Consider the following 6,643-nt stretch of genomic DNA (forward strand, 5'->3'; position numbering starts at 1 on the left):
GGTCGACTTATGCAAGCACCAGTACTAGAGACTCCAGGGGAGTCTAACGGAGACTTGTGTTAAGTGATAATAGGGATGCGGATGACCTCAATAGTAGCGATAGGGATAGGGGATATGTTTTCCATTGATCAGTTAGGGTAGAATTCAGAACAGCAGGGGGCCAAGGGTAACCTAGCCAAAGGCAATATAGGGCATGCAGCTCAGGAGGGGACGATCATCTCCCAAGGCCATGATGACGGTAAGAAAAGGAAACAAAAAGGCAAGAAAATAGTGGAAGGAACAATATGTAACTTTTGCAATAAGAGGCATAAGGGACCTTGTCAATTTGGTAAAGGGATTTGTTACCACTGTGGTCAAAGGGGACATGTGATGAAAAATTGCACTTGGAACCAAGACGTGGAGTTGGCATGTTTCCATGGTGGTTAACGAGGACATATTAGGAAGAGTTGCCTCGGTATCTAGGCGTGACGCCTGTTCGAAATGTGACATTTTTGGTGAGGCCAAGAGGGCCACAAAGCCAACACTTGTTGGGCTTTCCCACGCAGTACGAAGGGCAAGGGCTTACAGTGCCCGTAGTCCAAGGAATAGCTCTACAGCTAGCATTGCTTCAACCACCATGTCCTACTATTATTGATAGGTCCTAGCTACAGCCTATGGATGCGAAAGAAGGAATAGCCTAACTAAGATATGTTTTTGTTGTCTAGTAATTGATGTTAGTGTTCCCTTGATGTAGATACAATACATTCTCTTATTGTGTCATATATGTCATAGGTCATGTTCTTATTCTTAGGATCTTATGGCATTATTATCAATTGGGATTACGTTAGGGGGGTTAGTACGGATAAGAAATGAGTTAATTGGAGGCTAGAAAGTGCACAATAAGGAGCTACTTGTTGGTCCTTGACACACAAATGGCCACTCAAGAGGGGGTTGAATTGAGTGATTAAAAACTTATTCAACCGAATTCTTTCTTTTTAAAAACTCTTGAGTTTTTCTTATACAAAGAAAATACTTGTTATAAATATATATGTTATTTGGTGTGATAGCAATATAAATATACAAACAATAATAACACAAGAATATATAGTGGTTCGGTGTCTCAACACCTACTCCACTCTCTCAAGGTCAACCCGACATTTGAGATACCACTAAAACCACACCTAGGTTTTCCAACAAGCTCACCTAAGAAACTTTTACACAACACCGAGGTTTTTCCCTTAACTCACCCAAAAACTAATACAACACAATAATACACCTAAATTATTTGAGCTCTACGAGACCACTCACAATCCACAATTAAAGTAGTTACAATGTAATCCTAAGACCAACAATCTTGGACAAATATAGATATGAATACAAGAACAATCCCAAATGAAGACCTTTTCCAACTGATCTCAAACAAATTAAAATGGACAAAGAAAAGGAAGAGAAATCCACACAGTGCACCATAAATGAAAATTCAAGAATTTTGATGCCCAATAAATAATGGCTGAACCACGACAAGACAAAACAAAAAGCAACAAAACTTCAACAACAGGGGACAAGCAAGACAAGATTCAGAAATCAACTCTTAAGGAGATTCTCAATTGCTTCGAAGAAAAGAGGAGCCATTTCAGGGTTTGGAGTTTTGATTGCACATTTCAGCCGGGGATCCCGATCACTCCCGTGACTTCAATCAAGAAGGGGATTCCTCGAGGGATCTTCGCAGAGAGATATAACACCTCCAGGTTTGCGTTCTTACGCTTTGCGATGAAGAACATATTTGAGACAGTTACCTTGTCTAAGGTTGCTTCCACACTGTTCATAACTATGCCTGGAAAGTCTTTTGATACTCATTTGAATCAGGCAAGGATTTCCATGTCTGCAAAATATGAAAAAAGCATCAGGGGCCAGTTGCTACCTCCATCGAAGTTTCTGTAGTTGAATATGACTTCCAGATCAAACAAGATTCTTACATGCATTGGCAGTAACTAATAAGAATTCATGAAATATCCACAACCACGGAAAAGTTAAAAATTTATCTAGTGCCAATATTCCAAAGCATGCATTCATGTCTTGCAATTCAGGTGGAGGATATTGGGAGTAGAGTGGTTTTGTTCATTTTCGTATAGTCTTTATTTAAATTTTTTTTACCTGGAGAAAAGCAGATCGCTCCATCCTCCCATCTTCAGTGAAAAATACCAGCAACGATATCTTATCATTTAAATACCACACGGGTTGTTGATTATTTTTCACAGCAACTTGCAGAAGGGTGGTTGGAGGACCGGGAGCTATGCTCTGAAACAAAATCATAGGTAGAAGAGTCCTTGCAGAAGTTCCAGGTTGCAATTGCGGGATCTGATTAGCAATTAGAAAACTAAATTAATGCTCCATCTTTGGTAAAATTTGATTCATAACCACAAGTAAAAAATTACCTGGAGTTGTCCAGCAGCAGCAAGACCAAACGTGTTCTTGTTGAATTGAATCATAAAACCATCAAGAGGAATCTGTGAGTTGTTCTCGAAGAATAAGCTGTAAAATATCTGCCCATCTCTTCGTACCAATTGCGCACTGATCTGTAAACCTTGACCAGTTGAGGCCGGTAGTAAAACGGGCAAATGAGGACTGTGATTATAGTCAGAACTCTATGTTAGTGCCTTCATTAGAATAGAGAGCTGTAATTTACCAGCTGTAATTGACCACATTTTACTCATTGTCAAATTTACAGCCATATAAATTGCAAAAGCATGACTACCACTAAAGCACAATATACTTACCCAAGAAGTAACGTGGGCTGATCAACAGATACAATTGCATTGTTTCCATCATCACCTTTGTTATCATCAAGACCGATTAAATCACCAAGTAAATCTGGCACAGGGGCAGCAGGAGCAGGTGACAGTTGCCTATCTACTGCTTGTGGAACGCTACTTGAAGTGGTGGTAGATGCATGCAGCTGTCCAATGCATGAGCAGGTGACTCAGAGTTGCCTGTTTCATTTCCGTCGAGGTACTCATCATCTTCAGTTCTCTGGACTGACTTCATATGAGTTACAAATGCATCTGGAGGCTTGTGATACACGGAAGACAGAGTGGCAATATTGGCAAGAAGGTCATCCAGAAGAGAAGGGTCAAGTTGGTTTGAGTCATCACTTATTACAGGCTTCTCAGCCAGCACAACATCCTTGGCGGCCTGTGTGAAAAGAAAAGGTAGATTTAGAATGGACGCTATGGTTTATGGTCAAAAGGATAGTTCTATTCACAGAAAGTCTCCAAGAGTCTAGGAAGTCCCAATGAATTAAGCTGCAAATATTGTAATGCACCCCTCCCTGGAAGTTGAAGTCTCCAGAGATAAACCACTCAAATGGCATAGAAGAAGTACAATAGCATCTTAGCTGAAAAAGAAGGCTTGACACAGGGTTTAAATTTCTTTGGTGTCAGTTGTGACAAGCACCGCATTTTGCAAGGGTTAGTTAATTCTTGCAACTACGTTCCCAATGAAGTATAAGCAGGGGTGCCAGTTGAGGGGACGAAAGGAAAGAAACGAATGGGAACAGCATGCACATCAAACATGTGAAAAGCAAACTCAAACTGGTATAGCCATTGCACACCTCAGGATCAGTTGAAAGAAGACGCCAATATATATACGCACGATCTCGTAAATCTGGATTGTCAGTCTCCACAGTGGCACTGTTCAATACAACCTATCAAGAATTGCATGTAGTGAAAATCAACAAAAAAGAAATAAAAAATGTAGTCTCTTTTAAGAACTATGATCATAGCTGAACTAAGAACAGAGCTTGTAGAATGCGATGCAAGTATTTCAATCAAAACTTGACCAAAAAAATAATAATAAGTGAAGAAACTGGACTTCTTGTTCCTTCTCTTTTCTTACTCAAATCCGAGAGAATAGATTACAATATATACATGAACTTTGGCTAAGATTTCCTAAAAAATCTCCTAGAATTTAGCTTCTAGATATTAGGATGAGGACTCCTATTTTTTAGGACTAGATTATACACTAGATTAATTCATAAGATAAACATAATACATGAATAGATAAATAAGATATCTCTAAAGGCGATAAACTTCTTCCGAATAAGATGATAAGCCTAAGCAGTCCATTCTTCATTCACGGCACTAGCAGATAGAAAGCATAAAGGACATTGATGCACAGCTAGAATTCTACAATAAGTAAAAGAAAAAATAAAATAACAGGAATTATTTGAATTGACTAACAAGTTCAAGAGAATGCACAAGATTTAGTAATCAGTTGGCACCCTAGTAGTGCAGGTAATATCTTTTTGAAAAAAAATAAGGGAAATAAAGAAAGAAAAAGACAGACCTTTGCTATTGCATTGTATTGCACCTATGTTTAATCCTTCAAGAGGGGCCTTATATATGAATTCCTGAAATCCTGATAGATATGGACCTAATGTTTGTATTTAATCTAGTTTGGATTGCAATTCATCCAATAAATGATTCAATTGGAACATAAACAGGAATAGAAAATGGAAAGAAAGAGTTGACAATAAATTTAATTTTATCCTGTCCCTTAATGTGGAAAAGGTGAATCATTGCATGATCCTTTCAATTCAGCCAAAAATTTGCAAATGCAGGTTCAAGTTAAAGGCAAAACCTCCAATGTGAATAAAAGCTAAATCCCATTCCATTCCACTGCTTCAAGGCTCATAGATTGGATAGACATTTTTGGTTACAGCCTTTATTACTGAGCCATTTTTGGTGTAATGGTCCTAGCCAGGTCGAAAGGCATGAGGAAAAGCATGTAGTGTCAAAATGAAGGAAAATCCAATCTCACTTTCATTGTAAGATTACAAGAAATATATATACAACCTATTCACCCATATAGGCAGTTTTCTAATTAGACAGTTTCCTAATCTAGATTGGGAAATATTTACAATTTAGGATACAATTAAAAATGCAGTCAAATATAATCTTCTCAGAAGAAATATAGAAAGATAAATCAACCGAAATCAATCCCCATATCAATCCCGAATATGGATAGTAATCTCTCGGGTATTTCTAACGCTCCCTCAAGATGGTGAGTGTATGTCATGCATTCTCATCTTGCTCAATAACCTTTAACACACATGGTCAGGTAGACCTTTTGTTAAGATGCCTGCAAGCTGATCTCCCATAGGTACAAAGGGAGAGGTATCAATCCATTATCTAGTTTCTCTTTGATGAAATGCCTATCCACTTCAACATGTTTTGTCCAATCATGCTGAATTGGATTATGTGCAATGCTAATGATTGATTTGTTGTCACAATAGAGTCTCATAGGAGCTATCCACTTGATCTTAAGTCATCCAATAGAATCTTAATCCATAGTAATTCACATACTCCTAGGACCATTGACCTGAATTTTGCTTTAGCACTGGACTGAGCCATAACATTTTGCCTTTTACTTCTCCAAGTCACAAGATTTCCTCCCAAAAATGTGCAATAACCTGAAGTAAACTTCTATCAATAAGTGACCCTGCATAATTTGCATCTATTTGTGCTTCAAGAAACAATCCTACCCCCTTTTTGAATAATATACCCTTACCAGGAGTCCCTTTGAGATAATGTAAGATCTTGTGCACAGTCTTTAGGTGAGTCTCTTAGGACTATGCATAAACTGACTGGCACACTCACTGCATAAGCAATGTTCTAGCCGTGTATGTGATAGGTAAATGAGTCTCCCTACAAGCCTCTGATAGGATTCTTTGTCTACTGCACCATCTTCAGGAACATCACCAGTCTGTGATTAGGCTCAATAGGAGTGTCAATCGCCTTTCTACTTACCGTACCAGTATCAGTCAACAGGTTAAGTATTAGTATCTATTGTATTGGTTTATTTTGTAGTTTGTGATAGTGGTGTATTTTGTTGTGTTGTACTTAGTTAGTTTTTATTACTTCTTGTTGTTTTAATCAATGGCATTTTGTAGTTAATCATATAGGATTTGGTTTACTATTTAAGGTTGAGATCTAAATGAATAAACCAGATTGATGAAGCATTTCAACTCTCTATAGTTTTTGTAATACATGGTATCAGAGCGGTTACTAAAGCCCTAGGGTTCTTCTCCGTATCTTCAATGTCGTGCCCTAGGTTTCCTTTTGCTTGTTTCGCTTCTCATTTTTGTTGATTTCGACGCTATGCTCTCATTTTCGGTGATCAGTGCGAATCTCCTTTGTTCAGAGATCTACGTTTTTTTCCCATTGCTTGTGAATCTCCTTTGTTCGGAGATCCGCAATCGATTATCTTCTCCGGTGATCGCAAGTCTTACGATCTCCTCTATTTTGTGTCTTTTTATTACTTTCTCTCTTTTGCCAAATTGTTTGTTCATTCTATGCGATGGAAAAACCCTAATCTATGTTCTTCCTTGTCAAGGCTCGATTCTTCCATTGACAATGGTTTGAGTCCTTTCTTCTTGCATATTTGATAGTCCAGGACTTATTTTGGTTTCTAACCCTTGACAGGGGATAATTACGCATCTTGGAGTCATTTGATGATGATTGCCTTATCTATCAAGAACAAGTTAGGGTTTATAGACAGTTGATCAAGCGTCCTTCAGGTGATGATTTCCTTCTAAATGCTTGGATTAGAAATAATAACATGGTTATTTCGTGGTTCTTAATGTTGTGTCTAAGGAGATCTCAGC

At 38.1% G+C, this 6,643-nt stretch overlaps 1 pseudogene; it reads right to left on the bottom strand.

Moving 5' to 3' along the window:
* Positions 1 to 1,137: 1,137 nt before the first annotated feature.
* LOC127787400 (beta-adaptin-like protein B) overlaps positions 1,138 to 6,643 on the bottom strand; it is a 48,106-nt pseudogene continuing 42,600 nt past the window's right edge.

This window comes from Diospyros lotus, chromosome 12 (genome assembly GCF_014633365.1).
Source record: "Diospyros lotus cultivar Yz01 chromosome 12, ASM1463336v1, whole genome shotgun sequence".
Classification (NCBI taxonomy): Eukaryota; Viridiplantae; Streptophyta; class Magnoliopsida; order Ericales; family Ebenaceae; genus Diospyros; species Diospyros lotus.